Below are 20,050 nucleotides of genomic sequence, written 5' to 3'. Positions count from 1 at the left end.
CCCTCCTTCCTTTTGGAAATTCTTGTTCCCCCATTGGTTCCTCTGGACAGGTGTCAGCTAGGCTAGGTGAACTTTTTAACTGTTTACAAGTAAAAGAGACATTAACCCTTAACTGTCTGTTTATGACATTGAGCTCAAACAAAAACCTCCCTTTGCGGTCAGCAGGGGAATTCCCAGCTGGTTTGACACTGACAGTCCAGGAGCTGGACTCCCACAAGAGACAAACAGTGTTTTCCCTTGAAATGGTTAAAATGTTCTCGGCTCTGCAGCCAAATCCAGTGCCACAGACAGCAGAGATCCCGAGGCCAGCACCCCGTGATTGGGATGGGTGGACTGACACGCTGGGTCCCATAAACTGTTCTATGCCTCACAATACATTCTATAGAGACCAGAAAATGCCAAACACTCCCCATGTGACCCCCCCCCATGTTCTGTGTGCTGGGAAAAACCGGAATAAAGAAAAACACGGACAAGGACAACTATCAATGAGCAGAGGTTACACCCCCAAAACACTCCTGACGAGTGCTGTAGAGCTGTGTAATGTTTGCTTAGAAGCCTATTAAATAGCTTCTGTACTTATCTGACCTCCCTGCCTGATCCACTATCTCATCTCCCCTGGCCTCAGGCTGCACCTGTGCCAAAGCGCAGGGGCTGGACTGAATGGCTTCTGGAGGTCTCTTCCAGCCCTACATTTCAATACTTCTATGATCGATCGATCCATCATGGAGCATACTCTACCCCTCCCCCCTCTCTCAACCTCTAGTCAGAGAGCTGGGATCACACACTGCGGATAGTGTCTCTTATATTCACAGGTGCCCAGGGAAATTAATAACCCAACTCTCTCTAAAATCCTGCTATGCCTCTCCCCATGTACAGAGACTCTGGCTTCTCCACAGTTTCTCATTGACTCCCCATCCTTGGACACGCTCATTTCTCCACCTCCAGGAAGATGAGATTCTGTTTCCACTAACTTGCTGCTTTATCAATTTTCCAAGGTAAACTTTTGCCTCCCTAAAGGTCACAGGATGTCACCTGTGTTACCACAGCCTCCAAATTAATACCTCTTTGCTTTATTTCCCTCGGGTCTTTTAACAGAAACACCAGATAATGGTGAGCAGTTTAAGGAAAGATAAAACTTCTATGAAGCGCCCCCGCCCTCCCCTCTCCCACCCATCACACTCTCGCTGCCCCTCGAGGGGTGGTAGAAGAATTCCTGAGATATTTAGTTGGGTTTTTATCATTTCATTTCAGCTCCAGGGCAAACCCTTTACTTAAACCACCATGAAACAGGGGATGTAGGAAGAAGAGGTAAGAATCTATAGCAGGCCAATCTCCCCCCCCCCCCACACACACACAATAACAATCCCACGCTATTACAACTCAACTACCTGCTGCATTTGCCATTGAGCAGCCCCAGATCCGAGCGCACCGCTCTCCATTACTGTGCCAGATATGGACACCACGGGGATCCAACCTATGATAAATAGACAAAAAGAGATTTCTGCTTGTAACCGTGCCTTAGTGGGTCACAGCTGAGGATGCCACATTCAGGATGAACGGCTGAGAAATAGGGCAAACATCCCCAAACTGGTGGTTATTCTTTTATAAGATATACAAAACCAGCCACAAAAGTAAACTCCCGTTTCACTTCATGGGCTAACAAGAAAACATAAAGGCAGTGTCATAGGTTTCACCCCCACTCTGGACTTTAGAGTATAGATGTGGGGACTTGCATGAGAAGCCCTAAGCTTAATTACCAGCTTAGATCTGGTTTTGCTGCCACCACTCCCAAGTACTAACTCCCTTCACTGGGTAGCCTTGAGAGACTCCTCCACCAATTCCCTGGTGAACACTGATCCAAACCCTTTGGATCTTAAAACAAGGAAGAATTACTCATTCTCCCTCCCTTTCCCCCCCCCCCCAATCCCTGGTGAGTCCAGATCCAATCCCCTTGAATCGAAAACACAGGGGAAAAAAGCTTTTAATTAAAGAAAAGAAAGGTAAAAGGAAAAAAACCTCTGGAAGATAGCATACAAGCTGATCTCACAGACAACAGATTTAAAACACAGAGGATTTTCTCCTGGGCAAAAACCTTAGTAAACACAAGAATACCCAGTTTTGATTATTCCCCTAATGCCAAGACAAGTTACAAAAAGAAAATAAACATAAACCTATTTATTCTTTTCTAAAACTTACTACTCTGATAAGAGGCTGGTTCCTTGATCTTTTTCACTCCGGCTGAAACTGAAACAAAGGGAACTTCCCTCCTTCCTTTTGAAACATCTTGTTCCCCCATTGGTTCCTCTGGTCAGGTGTCAGCTAGGCTAGGTGAACTTCTTAACCCTTTACAGGAAAAAGAGGCATTAACCCTTAACTATCTGTTTATGACAGGCAGTTTCCTCAGGCATTCACCACCAAAAACACTGGATTCAGAGATAAGTGGTTCTTTACAAGCAGTCCCATCAAATAATAGGTTCTTCTGATCCCAAAGGACCAGCCACACACCCAGGTCAATATATAATTTAGATCTTATCCAAAAAATCACGCTGGTGCCAATCCTTTAGTATCTAAAATCTAAAGGTTTATTCAAAGAAAGAAAGAAAGAAAGAAAGTTGAGAGTTAAAACTGGTTAAAAGAATCAATTACATACAGTAATGGCAAAGTTCTTGGTTTAGGCTTGTAGCAGTGATGGGGTAAACTGCTGGCTTCAGTCATGTCTCTGGAGCACATCCACAGCTTGGATGGGTCATTCAGTCCTTTGTTCAGAGTTTCAGTTTGTAGCCACTTAATTTGAACATTCCCTCCAAGATGTGCTGGCTAACTACCTTGTGGGTGGTACTCTACAGGCCAACATTTGAAATCCAGGTATAGAGCCAATATTCATAACTTCACATACAAAAATGATACATGCATACAGACAGCATAACCATAAGCAGCAAATCATAACCTTTCCATAGACACCTCACTCCACAACCTTTGTACAAGATTTGTTTCACATCTAGAACAGTGGTTTCAACAATGATCTATATGGTCATATTTTAATCAGACAAGGTCACAGCAAGGTGCTGCAGATTCACACAGGAAGGGACAGTCTGAATACAACTTTCTGTGGCCCAGCAAAAGAATTTCGAAATGACTGAAGGAAGGAATATCTCTTTTAAGGAGAGGGATATTCAAATGGAGGTTATTGTTTCCTGTTTAAATCTGCCTCACTCTCTCTGCCCAGGCTGCACCCGGGGAGACAATCCGCAGCCCCCTGTGTCTGTATAGTTACCAGCCAATCCACTGAGCACTTTCCCCTCCAATACCGGGAATGAGACTTTGGCTGCATTTCGTGGCCATTCTTGCAGCCTTGGAAGGTATTTTATCCCGTTCAGAGCACCGGGAACACTAGAGCAATGTTATTATTTTCGCTTTTATATTAATGCCACTTGTAGCATGTCTTTTATTTAGTTTCACACCTATTATTTTACAGTGTAAGGAATTAGTGTGTCTGGTTCCCTCGTTCCTCCTTGTTCAGTCTTTATGTCCATTTTCCCAGGGGTTCGTTCCCAGGTTGTTCTGACCCAGTCTGGCCCGGAAGCGAAGAAGCCCGGAGAATCCACTCAGCTGAAAAGCGCCGTGAGCGGGTTCAATCCTGATCACAGATCGATGGCTTGGATCAGACAGGCGCCCGGGACGGGGCTGCAAGGGCTGGTCAGCTACTGGAAATCTTCAGTGAGCAGCCACTATTCTCCCAGCGTCCAGGGACGAGTCAGTCTCCAAGGTCAGCTCCAATTTCTACTTGCAGATAAACAGCATGAAACCAGAGGACACCGCCCTGTGTTGCTGTGCCAGAGACACAGTGAGGGGAAGCCGGGCTGAGCTCAGACACAAACCTCCCTTTGTGGTCTGTAGGGGAAGTCCCAGCTGGTTTAATGCTGACAGTCCAGGCACTCGGAACTCAGAAGAGAAAACACATCGTTCAGTTATTGATGGGCTGGTTTAGTCTAGATCAGTTTCACATAAGACAAAGATCCAGGGCTTGGTCCCTGCCTGACCTAAAACGGTTAGGGAGACCCTCGGCGTCAAATATTTGATTGAAATATTTATACATGTAAATAAATTATAATGTGCAAAAGGCATTAAAAACACCCTCGCACCGTCCCCATTTCCCAAAGGAGAGGAAAAGGCAGGATGAACCAAACCACAAAGCCTCACAGCTATAGAAAGTCACCCCGCTAGTCCTAGAGACACTGTGCAGTGATGGTCCATCGTTGTGCAAAGTTGACTTAGAAACGCATTAAATACCTCGTATAAATATTGGCCTCATCAATAACCGATGATCTATACAACATGAGAACATAGGGCCAATTCCGATTACCGAGCCTTCTGTTCATCCATTCCTCCATCTATCTATCTGTCTATCTATAAAACATCTTCCCACCCCACCCCTCTTTTTCTCAACCCGTGGTCACAGTGCTCCGATCACAGAGGGAGGAGAGTGTATCTTCTAATTATATGTGTCACTGCAAATTATTAGCCAAATGCCCCTGTTAAATTCTGCCCTGTCTCTGACCTTGCATCTCCCCCATACAGACACATTGGCTTGTCCACAATTTCTCATGTACTCCCCTTCCTTGAAACTTTTATTTCTCTACATCCAGGAAGCTGAGATTGTGGTTCAAATTATTTGTCATTTTTACCATTTCCCAAGGTAAATTTTAGACTCCCTTAAAGTTCTAGGATGTAATCCGGGTTCCCAGGGCTGCAGCTATAATTCCTACCTAATCTTAAAAGAGAGGAGACATTTTCACACTTCTGCGATCCCAATAATCACGGTCTGTATAATTCCCATCTGTTCTACTCTCTGGCCAAATATTCTTCTCTCACACAACATGAGCCAAAGCCCACTAAAGACAATGGGAATATTTCCCTTCACCAGAGATGATTTAAGAGCAGTCCCTAGACATTAATGGCTAGTTATGTGACGTCATTGACATCCTCTCCTTATTTCTCCAGCCATATGAAAGTATCACCAGGATCCCACCGCCAAGCTGTAGGCACTGCACACACCGAAATGAGGAAGGAGAGTCCTTATCGGAAGCTCCATGACATCAATTTCAGGTCATTAAGGGAAGGAGTTTGTATCTTTTATAAAGAGGGGTATTGTTGCTAACGACCGGTGGATGATTTGGGTCAAGCAGCGGCTGGGAAAGGGACTGGAGTGGCTACTCCCCCACCATCCAGGGCCGATTCACAGCCTCCAAGCCCCCTCAACCCACTCGTAATTCCCTGTGGGTGAAATGAACCGTTGGGAAGCGGTCCCAGAACAAGGGCCTATGCACGGAGTGAGCCCTGCATCAGGATGAAGTGGGATTTAAATATTTCACAGCCCTAGTGCCGCCTTCTTTCCAGGGCGGACCGCTCTGTTCTTACAGCATTTCCCTACATCGCTCCCATCCCTGGCTCGGTGTCCCACATTCAGCCTCACAAACCATTTCACAATAAACATAAAGATTAACCGAGACCCATTTTTAGAGGTGTGCCGGGCGCCCCCAGTTGCAATGTCCCCTCCAGACACAAGGTACAGCTCACGTAGAGGAACTCCGCCTCTGCCCCACGCAGCTGTTTAGAGAGGAACCATCCTGATTCTTAGCTGCTCTGCGGATTGTGTTCTCTCTCTCCCAGTGGGCTGGATGGCGGCCTGTCCTGAGGCGCACCCCTCCCTCCCCACTCCCCGTGCACCTCAGATACAATAAGACCAGGGGCAGTTTGATTACTAGAGTAGACTTCAGCTAACGTATAGAGTAGGAGGGGAAGTCCATGTAATCAGGTCACTAGTCACTCCAAAAAACCCACTAATGGTGAATGCTCCACAGCCAAATAAACATTCCGTAGCCTGCGCATTATTCACCCCACCATCCCTAGCAACACGTTCACCCTCCTTCCTGTCTCTAGAGGAACAAGGGGAGATTGTGAACGGGGCAAAAACAAGTTAGGTGCCCAAAGAGAATTCACTATCCGTGGGAGTTGGCTGTCTAACTGCCCTTCGTGCCTTTGAAAATTGGCTTCAGAAAACGTTCCAATTCAATGCTGTAAAATTAATCATCTTTCTCTTTGCCTGTCTTCCCTCATCCTAAAATAAGCAATGTTTTCTTAAGTGGTTTTAAATCTCTCACATTTTGCGTGCCCATCTGGAATTCTTAAATGGGACTTTTCTGTCAGAGAGGGAAACCCTCACCTGTCGCCCCTTCTAAGGCGTCTCAAAAAATTGAACACAATTTGACACTATTAGAATAGTTATTTTTGAAAGCTTGGCCTATGTGCAGAGGAGGGAAATTTGACAGTGGCCCCCGAGTTCTCTGTTAAGCACAGTGTTGACGCTCTGATTAAGTATCAGGCAGCGTGTTAAGGATAAAGTCACACAGCTTTTGCCAGACTCTCTGGAATTGTCACTGTCCTGTCTGAGCTCCGACCTCGGGATTTCAAGGGGCTGGGTTTCTCAGCCCCTTACTAACAGCAGGATATGCAAATAAGGTTACTTAACTCCCTGCTTAAACCCTGCCATTCCCCAGACCCTGCAGCTCTGGCATCGAGAAACCAGAGACTTCTGGGTCCAGGGGGTGAAAGAGGAAATCCCCCGAGAACTCCCGACCCAGGCAGATAAATGAGGTTTTGGCTCCATCTCCTCCACAATCTTGCCGCACTCAGAGGAGATTTTCTCCCTCAGAATAGCGGAGACTCCTGAGATATCTTCTCAGTCAAGAATCTCCTGATTCTTATCATGTGTTGATTTGCAGGTGCCCGGAGGCAGGTGGACTCCGGAGGGGATGTGAAAAAGCCCGGAGACTCTCTCCCCTTCCCCTGCAAAGCCTCCAGGTTCACCTTCACCAGGACCTGGATAAGCTGGGTCCCCGGAATGGGTCTGCTCCATAGACAGCTCTGGAAGCAGCACAGATAACGCCAAATCAGTAAAATGCCAATTTACCATCTCCAGGGACAACCACGGAGACCTGCTGTATTGACACATGAACACCACCCAGTATTACTGGGAGAGACTCGCTGGAGTAGAAGCTCAGACAAAAACTTTCTCTCTGAGTGGATGTCTCCCTTCGGGGCACCAAAGGTCTGTAAAATATAAAGGGATTAAATCTGAGCACCTACACAAAAGTAGGTCATCTACTTCCGTTCCTTTAATAACGCCCCGTTCTCGCCTCCATCGCTCTCACCAGGAAGTCGGATGTTTGACATAAGATACGTAATAATTTGAACAGAGCGCTCTCTTCCTTCCTTTCACCAGAGTGACAAGAACACTCAGCTCCCTCACTGTCTCTAAAATGTATTCCCGAGTGGTCTTGCAATTCCATTCTTTACTCGCTCGCCACGGGGCTTGCCCTGCGCAGAATGTTGCAATTAATCCAATGCTTGGGGCTTCTAGAGGGAAAAACACACACACACCTCCCAGCAATTAGAGATCACTGAGCAAGATTTCGGTAGTAGAAAATTCAGCCTTATTAAAATATATGTACTGTGATAGACCCAGGCCAGTTGGGTACAGCAGACTAGCAGAAGGCAGATATACTGACCACTGGATTAACAGTTTTCTGTTCTCTGAGTGAGCAGAGCAGGGGCTGCTCCAGTCTAATGAGAACACCTGACTCTAATTAACCTGCAAAGAGTCAGGTGAGGCCATTATATTAATGTGACCACCTGACTCTAATTAAGGCCCTGCTGATACTATAAAAAGGGCTCACTCCAGTCAGGCAGGGGAGAGCCAGAGGAGAAGAAGTGTGGCTGAAGGGCTGGTTAATGAAGACACCCCCAAACCATCGTTAAGGGAGCCCTAAGGTAAGGGGGGAGAAGCAGGAGAGCTGTGGGGAAGTGGCCCAGCAAAATGTAGCAACTCTGGCAGTGAAAGGTTGGCTGCCAACAGCTGCTACCATTAGGGTCCCTGGGCTGGAACTCGGAGTAGAGGGCGGGCCCGGGTTCCCCCCAACCCACCACTACAGGAATATCTCCTGGGAGGGAAAGTCGGGCTAAACTGTTCTGAAATAAGCTCCCAGGGACAACAGAGACTGTGGGAGTTCTCTCACCAACCTCCTTGCAGCCTATGATGAAAAGGGCTCAGTACACTGTAACCCTGGCCCTAGAGAGAGAGAGGCTACGGGGAGGGTCACAGTGAGCCACTGAGGCTGGCATAAGCCACCTAGAAGCGCAGGACCCACAGGAGCAAGGTCCGAGCTCTGCCACAGTACATAAAACAGAATCAATCAGAGTGTTGCTGTTCGGGTTATGCCTAAATTTAGGGTTAAGGTTAGAGATCAGAGTATATTAGGGTTGGGGATGGGGTTAAGGTTGGAGATAAAGGTATGATTGGGGTTAAGGTTAGGGTTAGCATTAGGTTTAAAGGCAGGATTGGGGTTGACATTCTGGTAGGGGTAAGGGAATGGTTCATTATGGGTAAATATAAGTCTCAGGTCCCAGATTCACTTTAATGTCTGAGTCAGTGTAACAGTAGGGTAAAGTTTGCAGCTACTGTTATAATTAGAGCCAGGATTAAAATTGGGCGTTTAGATTAAATCATAATTTTGTGGGTTAGAGTAAGAATTAGCCTTTAAGTAAACACTGTGTCCGGATTTGTTGAGGATACACTTATTAGGCGCACAGACAGGGTTAAGGTTTTGGTCAGATTTAAAGTAAAAACTAGGAAACTTCATCTTCTCTGAGTCGGGGATGAGGAATCCCAGGGAATATTATAACGGCTCTTGTCATTTTATCCTGTGTAAGTGAAAGCTTTACACTGTGAAAATCCATTCACTTCCGTGGAGTGACCAGTGTTTTAAGGCTGAGGGAGGGAGAGCAGAAAGCACCAATACAAAGCAGAGCGCTGCCTGCCTCACTCCAACCGCTCCGCTCCTTGCAATTCCCGAGGGAGCTCCAGGGAGTGAAGCGAACCGCGATTGTCCCGGGTGGTTAAAGCTACCGGGTAATATTTCCTACCAGGCAGAGCCCGGGTCAGTGGAGCCGCCGCTTCTGGGAAAGAGGCTGGGCCGGGGATCAGTCCCAGCTATTTCCCAGCGCCCTGGGGCATTATTCTGTCTCCAGGTGTGTCCCAGCCCAGTGGAACCCTGTGACCTGACCCCCTCCCCTGTCGCTGACCCGCCCTACCACAGCCCCACTACGCCTGCGCGGGGGATCCACGGCTGATTCTCTCCCACCCACCCCCAAAGTAACAGCAATCGGGCCCTGAGGTCGTGTCAGGGAAATTGTCTTCACTGCAGGCGTCTGGTTCATTCTTTTATTATCCAAATGTATAAACAGGATCCCAGCGCACAGTGCTGGGCGCTGCACGCACGGATGAAAGGAGACCATCTGAATCCTTCTCTCTGCCCTAGTACGTATAATGAAAACCACTAAAGAAAGAAATCTCAGCCTCCTATAAAGAGGAGGATATGCAAATAGGGGTGACAGGTTCCTGTATAAATCTGTCTCTCTCCCTGCCCAGGCTGCACCCGGAGAGACAATCCGCAGTTCCCTGGGTCTGGGCTGTTCGCAGAGACTCTCCCATAGAACTTTCCCCTGTCAGACCAGGGAAAATGAATCTTTGGGTCCATTTAGTTTTCACTTTAGCAGCCTGGGAAGGTATCTTCCTACCCGTGAACACATTGCAGAATCAAAAGATTTATTGTTTTTCCTCTGTTTTCTAAGTGTCTGTTTATTCGCAGGTGTCCGGTCCCAGATCCAGCTGGTGGAGTCCGGAGGGGATGTGAAAAAGCCTGGAGACTCTCTCCGCCTCTCCTGCAAAGCCTCCGGGTTCGCCTTCAGCAGTCACTGGCTGAGCTGGGTCCGCCAGGCTCCCGGGAAGGGGCTGGAATATGTCTCTGAGATTAGCACAGATAGTAGCAGCACACGCTATGCAGACTCGGTTAAAGGGCGATTCACCATCTCCAGGGATAATTCCAACAGCCTGGTGTACCTGCAAATGACCGGCCTGAGAGCCGAGGACACCGCCCGGTATTACTGTGCGAGAGACACAGTGACACAAACCTACTTGTGGTAATGCAAAAACCCAGGCTGCGGTTTTTCCCTTTCTCCGCTCGCCACATGAGGGCAGCAGATGCACAAACAGCTCCAAGCGAGGAACAGCAGTGAGACCTGGCATAGAGTAATGAGAACCTGCTAGCAGGTGTTAACCCTTTCCTTCCCTTGCAGTGTCACCCCTGGCGGCACCAGGCCCAGCTCAGCCTGTGGTGCAGGGATCACTCAGTTCCTGGACCCAGCCCGCTCCGCTCCCCCTGGAACGGGGCAGGGCTGCGGTTCTGAAGATGGCATTCCGGCATTCCTGACCTCAATGGGGGGAGCTAAGGAGCCAAACCACAATATATTTCCCAGATTTAATACAGCGACCAGGGAGAGAAAAGTCCCCCAACCCTCAGACTTTGTGCACCAGTAACCCGGGGATTGCGCTGGGATGCATTGCCGCGCTGGGATGCATTGCCGCAAGGTTGGCTGGAATCGCTCCGGGAGAGGCTGTGACGCAGGTAGAAGCAGAGACCGATAGGTGAGAGGGCACCAGGATCAGAGAGCCCAAGGCTCGAGGCGTTTCCTGGTGTCTGCTGCTCCAGGCTTCTCATTTGTCTTGTGAGTGCATGTCCGGACCACCCCAGGTCAGATGAAATCGGGGAATGTTTTACAGAGTAAACCGGACACACCCAGGCTTTCAAAAAGAGCAGAGGGAATGTAGAGGGACACTTCTGGCGGTGGGGGGGAGCGGGGGAACTGAGACCTCCCTGCTTTGTTTTTGGGAACCAGCCACCCCACTGGCCCCAAAGGAGAGTAACTTCTCCCCTCCCCAAATCCCCCCTCATTTCCTCTCTCCCTCCCACCCGGGGCCCACCAGCCTAATGTCACAGATCACTTTCTTCCCCCGTGTCTGATTCTGCCTCATTGTCCCTGTCCCAGTTTTTACAACAATGTCAGTAGTTTGAGATGCAGGGAGGTGGATAATGTCCCTTTAACCCCAGTAACCTTAATCTTCTCCTTTCGCACCAACCCGCCCCCTCGTCCAGCGAGCCGGGGGCTGTCCTGCCCCGTGCTCACCGCAGGGCTGTATCATCCCTGTGCACATAGCGGGGGCAGGGCTGGCTCTAGGTTTTTTGCTGCCCCAAGCAAAAAAAATTTTTGGCTGCCTCCCCCACCTGCACCCACTGCCACCCCAGGCCTGGGCTCTTCTCCCCCCCCCCCCCCGAAAACGTGACCTCCTCGTTCACCACAGCAATCCCCATTAACACTTGCAGTGGGATCAAACCGTTTCTCCTGTTCTCATTTCACTTTAGTATAAATCTCGCCCCTCCATCCCATGCACCCCGTCTTTAGTGCTCCAAATGCACATGGAAGGCACAGGGACTAACCCTCAAACCTGGAAAGGGATGGGGATCTAGGAAAGAGGGTTCAGGCAGGGGAGCAGGTGTGGGGGGTGCTTGGGGGTTCCACACTGGCAAAGAAGCGGGGTGTGTTTTACTCGTGGAGGAGGAGAGGGGGTGTCAGGAGGGTTGTGGGAGAAGAGGTGCGGGAGGAGAGGGCTGGGGAGGCTACAAGGGGAAGGGGTGCGGGTGAAGGAGCGATGGGGGGAGGTACAAGTGGAGAGGCTGCGAGCGGGATGGGGGGGGGTGCAAGGGCTGAGAAGGGCAGGTGCTGCCAGCTGCTTCCCCAGCCCCGTGCAGGCAGAGCCGAGAGGACGGACACTGACCCCGAGGAGCCCGAGCCGTGGGGGTCCCCTAGCGGGGCAGTATCCCTGGCTGTCCCGCTCAGAGCTGGGCTCTGCCTTTCCCCGCCCTGGCACTGTGGGTTGCAATACTATAGAACCTATGTTCTCATGGGGGCCCCTGCAGGGCCGGGGTCTGGGGAAAAATGCCCCACTTGCACCCTCTCCCGCAGGCAGCCCTGGTTCCTCGTTCTCGCCCAGAGCTCCAAGTTATCTTCGCTCTCCAGCGGGTGGGTGACCCAAGCCCTCCCCATCACTAATGCTAGTTACTCGCCCTTACACAGCCTCACTGTGCTGAGTTTCACCCCCGCACACACACACCCTTTAGTCATATTTTTACTGCCTGAACCGTCAACCTCAGTCATTTGTTTCTAATAGATTTAAAACATAATTTTCCTCATTATGTGGCAAATCTCCACAGGCATCTCTGAGTCTCTCGTGGCCAAATAACGTGGCTGTAATCCGTGGGAATCGAGCACCTTCCAAACATCTCTTTATTTTCCCTTTGTCAAAAATGTATTTAGCATCCCACCGCACTGTGCCGGGCGCTGCACAAACACACGGGCCTGGAATAATCTGACTCCCTCCCTCTGAGTCCTACTGCATGTAACACATCCCATCAGATTTTGTTTCTCTTAAAAGGAGGAGACTATGCAAATACGGAATAAAGAATATTCAAATTCCCCTTCAACCCCCCCCCTTTCCCCCGCCCAGGTTGCTCCCGTAGAGATAATCCAGACCACTTGTGTCTGTGCATTTATCAGCCAATTCCCCTGAGAACTTTCCCCTCCAACACCAGGGAAAATGGTCCTTTGGCTCCGTTTGTTTTTCATTGTAGCCGCTTTAGAAGGTATTTTAGCCCCGTAACTGCGCTGGAGGAACAGGGAACATTACACTGTTGCCACTGAAATTGGAGTAATTTGTAACCTGTCTTTATTCTCAGGTGTCCAGTCGCAGGTGCAGCTGGTGGAGTCCGGAGGGGATGTGAAAAAGCCCGGCGACTCTCTCCGCCTCTCCTGCAAAGGTTCCGGGATCCCCTTCAGCAGCCACCGGATTAGCTGGGTCCGACAGGCTCCCGGGAAGGGGCTGGAGTGGGTCGCCTACATTTACAGCACCAGTATATAACTACAGTGACTCGGTAAAAGGGCGATCCACCGTCACCAGTGATGACCCCAACAGTCTGTTGTACCTGGAAATGACCGGCCTGAAGCCCGAGGACACCGCCCGGTATCACTGTGCGGGATTCACAGTGAGGGAAAGCTGGGCTGAGCTCAGACAAAAACCTCCCATTGCGATTAGCACAGAAACTCCCGGCTGCTTTGATGCCGCCAGTCCGGCTGCTGGGGGTTCTCACCAGCGAGTCAGTCTGTTCGGTTCGGAACGGTTCGGATTCACCCGCTGCTTTAGGCAACCCTAGGGTCACAGAAAGCAGGATCCAGGGACCGGCCCTTTCTCACCAGGACTGGGGGAATTTACACTGGGCCTCATCAATTACCCTGCCTGGCCGGAGTCTCAGTCCTAACCCCCAGGACTCTGCCGGACGAGCACCGAGCATTCCCCTTTCACTGCAGCCCCTGCTGCTCTTTGTAGGGTAATCGCCTCATCTCGCCCAGGTTTGGCACCTGTGTAATCAGGGGTGGCTGGGCCCAGGCCCTTCCCTCCTTTGCCGCAAACCAGCCTGATCCAGGGAAGCATCGATGTCCCGGCCAGACGGAGAGTTTATTTGGGGGCACGGCAGGGTAGTTGCTGGCCCACTGGGCTGCTCTTGGGACACGTGGGCTCTAATCCCAGTTCTGCAGAAACTTGGCAGCTTGAGTCCAGAAGAGAACCCGGCCCTGTATTTACCGTGCAGACAGCAGAGGGAAAGGAAACCAACCCCTTTGCCAAAAGCTTCCTCCGCAACTGCATGAGAATGTATCTCCTGGTGGCGGTCAAGGGCTGCAAGGAACAACGAGCCCATTCGGTACAAAGCAGAGTAAACAAACCCAGTGGTTTAATTTAACTTTCTTCCCCACGCTTCATTTCACAGCGGGCATATACAAATATAGATGTGTAATGCCCACATCTCCAATACTGCGCACACTGGGTAAGAATGGTATCCCTAGCCTCTGTTCATCAGAGGATGAAGATGGATGGTGGGAGAGAGATCATTTGATCATTGCCTGTTAGGTTCACTCCCTCTGGGGCACCTGGCATTGGCCACTATCGGTAGACAGATACTGGGCTAGATGGACCTTTGCTCTGACCCGGTACGGCCGTTCTTATGTGGTCCCCTCATCTCAAAAAAGATATACTGGTCTGGCATTAGAAAAGGTTCAGAAAGGACAACTAAAATTATTAGGGGGGTTGGAATGGGTCCGATATGAGGAGAGCTTAAAGAGGCTAGGACTCTTCAGCTTGGAAAAGAGGAGACTAAGGGGGGATATGATAGAGGTCTATAAAATCATGAGTGATGTGGAGAAAGTGAATAAGGAAAAGTTATTTAACTGTTCCCACATTATAAGAACTAGGGGCCACCAAATGAATTTATTATTACTATTATTGACATTTTTATTATTAGTGTTGGAGTTGGGGGTGGCTGTGGTCCAAGCTCCTAAGGCCAGGGGTGACCAACCTGAGCCTGAGAAGGAGCCAGAATTTACCAATGTACATTGCCAAAGAGCCCCAGTAATACATCATCAGCCCCCCCCATGAGCTTCCCCCCAGCTCCCAGCGCCTCCCCCTCCACACACACACACACCCCTGCATGTCTCCTGCTTGCCGTGATCAGCTGTTTTACATGCAGGAGGCTCTGAGGGGATGAAGAGCGGGGAGGGCACAGGACGTTTGCAGGAAGAGGCGGGGGGCATTGGAGGAAGGGATGGAGTGGGGGCAGGGCCCAGGGTAGAGCAGGGGGTTAAGCAGTGAGCACCACCCCATTGGCAGGTTGGTGTCTGTAGCTCCAGCCCTGGAGTCAGTGCCTATGCAAGGAGCTGCATATTAACCTCTGAAAAGCACTCTTCCCTCTGAACCTTGCATGTGTGCGTGCGCGCACAGATCCAAAACCCCACGCACATGGCGAAACACAGTGCACACAAAAAATGAAATACTACATCAGAGCCAGGCCGAAATATCATTTATGGGTGACTTTCGACATTGTTCGCCCGCCATCTGTCAACACAGCCAGATTCTACTAGCTGGCAAGAGATGGAAAGGATAAGGAGGGCAATGAATTGTACCCCTCCTCACCAGCATTTTCAACATGGAATGTTGATCACATTGGGACTATTGAGAACCACACATCTCCCTATAGTCTGTTCATTTGCCTGTGTACAAACTCAAGTACATGCGAAGCAGTCAAATTGCCTGGCCGTAGTTGGTAAGGAACTGCAAGGATTTCCCAGAAATGAACAAAGTGTTGTTTTCATGATTGAAACCTTTCAAAGGCTTTGGACTTCATACATTTACTCAGGATGTTTTACCATTTTCCCACTTTTTTGCCGCATTTTTTTGCTACGCACAAACTTCCGGTATCCTGAGCTGAATGATCTCCTGTTTGCCCCTTTTGTCAAATTACATTATTCAGTGCATTGAAATAGTAGCCATATAATAAAAGTATTAATTTTAAATCAACCAATCTGGTAAAAAATCAATCCCAAAATGTCACTTTCTAGTGGTCTAAAGCGTAAAAGAACAGTGACTTCATTTAAATCTGGATAGCTGGATGAGACTATAGAGAGGGTTATACCAAAGTCACATAGTGTAATGCTTATTAAACTTTGTGAAATAGTCACATGTGATATGGACAATGTGTATATTGTCGAGATGCCAGAGGTTCGGGAGAATTTTCAACAGGAAGAATGTGGAACAACGTATGGAAGTTGGATTTCTTAGTGTCATCTGTCAAGCAAAGCTCATATAGATGGTGTAACAAGACTTAGAAACAAAAACCCTTCCTTACGGAGCAGATTGCTTAGCATGATTCTTGAAAGTCCAGCTGAAAAGCAGAGGAGGCAAATTAATCTTGAATGCAAGTGCTCAAACCCAGAAAAAATCAAGGTACTTATTGACAGTGTGTTGTTGGCTATTAAAATGAACAGCTCAATGGTTTCTGTTCAGGATCTTCATGACCATAAGGAAAAGTATGTGCACATACCAGCGAGCTGGAGAAGTAAAAATTATGCTTTCGAATTTCTTGAAATTATCAACTGCATTGTCCAAAATGACCTCATGCATGAAATAGCATCGGCAATGTTTCAAAGTCTTGCTGTTGATGAAAGCATTGATATATCCATTAACAGATACTTGATATTCTACTTTAAATATAGATCCATAAATTCTGCAGACTATAAAACTTTGGTAGACTATTACAATTGCAAGAAGGTGATGGTGTTTCAATAGTGTCCGCAATCAAAGAGTTTTATAAAAAACACCAACCTGATCTAATGAAAATGGTGATGTTCATATCTGATGATGCCTCCGTGATGGGCAAACTCAATGGCATGGCAGCTCAGCTGAAACGTGATGTTCCACACTTAGTGCAGCAACATTGCATTCCACACCAGGAAGACTTGGGGATTTCCGATGCATGGAAAGAGGTCAAGCTGATAAGAGACATCGAAACCTTAATGAGAACTGTCTATACAGTGTTCTGTCGGTCATCCAGGAGAAAATGCAAATTTCAGGAAATAGTGGAGGCTTCTGAATGTTAGTCAGTGGCTTTCAGGCCACTCAATGAAGTGCGCTGGTTATCCAGGCACTTTTTGCGCTTTGAGCAATTATTCGCAACTATAATCCTCTTCTGGAATATTTTGAACAAGACAAAGATACTGATTCAGTTTCTAAATACTGCCACAAAAAGCTGAATATCATGGAATACCGAATAACATTAGAAGTTTTGAATAATGTTTTGGTGGTGCTGGCTTCACTATCCATGCTGCTCCAGAAAAAGGGCCTTACACCTCTTACACCCAAGGTAAACTGGACAAGATCAGAAGACAGTACCTTGGAGATTCAGACTTATGGAGTGACAAAGTTAAGGCTCTCTTAGATGTGAGCTCTCAAGAAAATAATGAAATTGATACCAGCTCCATAATAACTTTCATAAACATCTTGTGTTCACATTTGGCAGACAGGTTTCCAAAAGATGAAGTCCAGGAGTGGTCCACTTTTGACTGTGCAGCAATAGTTAAGTGTGACTTCAATTTTGGAATTCATCAGGTCAAATCCCTATGTACAAAATACAAAGACTTTCTTTCTGAAGAGATTGTTATAGTCATTTAGTACAATGACTTCAAGTTTGCAGTAGCTGAAAGAATGAAAAGCCAATTGGTTTTAAGTTTCCCAGATATGGTGACATTTGCTCACCAGAAGGAACAGTTTCAGGATCTTGCAAAGTTGATGGATATTGGAGGAACATTCCTAGCATCAAGTGCAGACTGTGAGCATGGCTTTATGGATGGAGGACTGATAGATCAGGACAGAGTTTATATTGAATGGGCAAATTAAAAAGATCGCAGGGAAAAACAGTAAGGTTAGTTTGACATTTCAACCAATAAGGAAATTAAAATGCATTTGTAAATACATATCTTATTCTTGGCTGATAATCATTTATTGATATTTTTTAGAAAAAAATTAAATTTAAAAAACAAACTTTTGTTTTTCTTTTTTTACTTATGATGCCTCTATCTGAAAACCTATATAAACTGAAATAATGACACACTTATTAAATCATTTTATTATATGTTTATCAAAATCTTTTCGGACATGTGTATAGAATGAAACTTGAAATTGGACACCAATGGCCAGAAGCCTATGGACTGATAATGATCATGATTAATATATGCTTGATATATGCTCATGATTGTCTATAAAAATATCATAAAGTGTAATGCTTAAAACTAACTTCTGCTTCATGAATAATGGTTAAATTTCCTTTTTCTAAGTATTTAAAAATGACATATATAAAATAACATGGTGTAGAACTATTAGTATTATTATTACAAATTGCAAATTAAAACTTTTTAAATGTACAAGCATTTTACTCACTTGGGTGCATTTGTCTCATGGCACACAAATGTGAACTCTGCTTCAAAAATTTGCACAGAAGAAAATTTTTGCGCACGTGGCCTGTTAAAAATTAGGGGGAACATTGCCCCCCACCCCCTTTCATTTATCACAGGCTCTGTTCCCAGTTCTGCAAAAACCTGGCATATATGCCGGCATCACAAGGAAAGTAAACCAGCCTGATCTCAGCCAAAAACCTTCCTCTGCAACTGCAGGAGAATGTATCTACTGGTGGTGATCAAGGTCTGCAAGTTACTATGAGCCCATTAGGTACGAAGAAGAGTAAAGAAACAAGCCAGCGTTTTAATTTCACTTTGTTTCCCACAGATAATTTCACAGGAGGCCATATAAGAAGATAAATGTTTCATTGCAGAGAGTAATTAGAGAATATTTAAAAATAAACGATACAAAGTGTTTGAAGCGTCAGTTATTTGTCATTGGGGGTAACATACAGGTTGTAGGGGGATGTTAGCGTTTGGTTAATGACGGCATATACATATACACAATCTGTCATGTCCCCAATGCGGGGTATATGGTGGGTGAGTTCAAGGTACAGCCAGCAAGCAGTGAGGGTACATCACTCATACAAACAGGTTATGGATAGTCGTGGGCATGAATAAATGAGCGGGCTGGGTAATGATGATAGGATGACCCTCACAGGGCAGAGTTCAGTTTGGTTGGTTCAGGGCTCAGGGGATAAAGTCCAACAGGGGAAGTTGTCATAAACAGTTAGTTAAGGGTTAAGGTTCTTTTTCTACCTGTAAAGGGTTAACAAGCAGTACCTGTGGACACCTGACCAGAGGATCAATCAGGGACAAGATATTTTCAAATCCCTGTGGAGGGAAGTTTTTTTTCTGTTCTTTTGTTTTTTAGAGAGTCTCTCTTGGGAGTTGAGGGAGTCCAGACATCTTAATCAAGTCCTCCCAGGTTTCTGCAATAAATTCTTCTATTCAAGCTAGTGAGTATTAGCAAGGAACTAGTATTCTTATACTTTTATTTCTGTATTTGCAATTCTGTGTTTTGCTATAGAATTTCTTTAATTCTGTACTGTTATTGCTTTTACTGAGAAAGAAAGGAGGGGGAATTCTCTCCAGAGATTGATAAGTTTAGACTCTGTGTATTGCTCCATCTGGGTATTACAGAGACAGTTACTTTCTTTTTATTCTTTAATAAATCTTTTCTGTTAAGGACTTGGTTAATCTTTCCTTGGGTGAATTCTCAGGGAAAGGGGAGGAGGGAGGCATCCCTCTGTAGTTGGATCCCGGTATCTCTCCTAGGAAAAGCGAGCGGGGAGGAAGCAGGGGGGAATGGTTTATTTCTCCTAGGTATAAGAACTCCATGGATTTGGGGCTCTTGGGATCCCCAAGGATTTTTGGGGAAGGACTGTGTCCCAATAAACGTACATTATTGGGTGGTGGCAGCTTTTACCAGATCTAAACTAGGATGTTAGTTTAGAGGAGTCTAAGCAGGTCCCCACCTTGTGAACCCAACAGTTCTAAGTGGGGGTGAGACCTATGACAGAAGTTTACAGGTCACTTCAGCCTTATGGGTGTGCAAAGTCACGCTGGCTCATTCTTGGTATTGACGGTGGCCGGTGACGTGCTCTGTGTAAATGTCTCTGGACCACCGGATAGCGTCCGAGACCATTAGGCATCTAATGAGCCGCGCATAGCGACGGCCCACCCCACAGGTCTGCAGCACGCGTTCATTAAGGGGGTCCCAGGCGCCCAAGGCCCCAACGATCAGAGCATCGGTGTGGACCTCGTAGCCCTTTGCTCGCAGGGTGTCAGCCAGGGGAGCGTACTTTTCGAGTTTGCGGGCTCGGGCTTGGCGGAAGGCCATGGTCCTATTTTCGAATGGGATCGTCACGTCGACGAGGATGATCTTTTTCCGGTCCTCATCCGTGACGACGATGTCCGGGCGCAGCAGGCTGTCGGTGCCGGGGATGGCGCGATTTACAGCTATCTCTCCCAGGTGCGGGGCGATGGCCTTCACCAGGCGGTCCTGGACAGCGTTGTGGCGCAGCTGCCAGGCTCTGCCATGGGGCCTGCAGCTGCACAGGACGTGGGGCAAGGTCTCCATGGTGTACCCACATTTCCGGCAGCATTTGTCCAGGTTCCCGTGGCGGATGGCTCCGTTGAGGGGCACACAGTTCAGCCGGGCGCGGTGTATGAACCGCCAGTCGGCGAAACGGATGAAGCTGCCTAAGGGGAGGAAGTGGTTGCTGGAGTCCCACTTGCTGGTGACCTCGAAAGCCTT

The sequence above is a fragment of the Mauremys mutica genome, unplaced genomic scaffold, assembly GCF_020497125.1.
Source record: "Mauremys mutica isolate MM-2020 ecotype Southern unplaced genomic scaffold, ASM2049712v1 000247F_np12_subseq_31950:375604_obj, whole genome shotgun sequence".
NCBI lineage: Eukaryota > Metazoa > Chordata > Testudines > Geoemydidae > Mauremys > Mauremys mutica.
Note: the sequence above shows the minus strand (reverse complement) of the source record.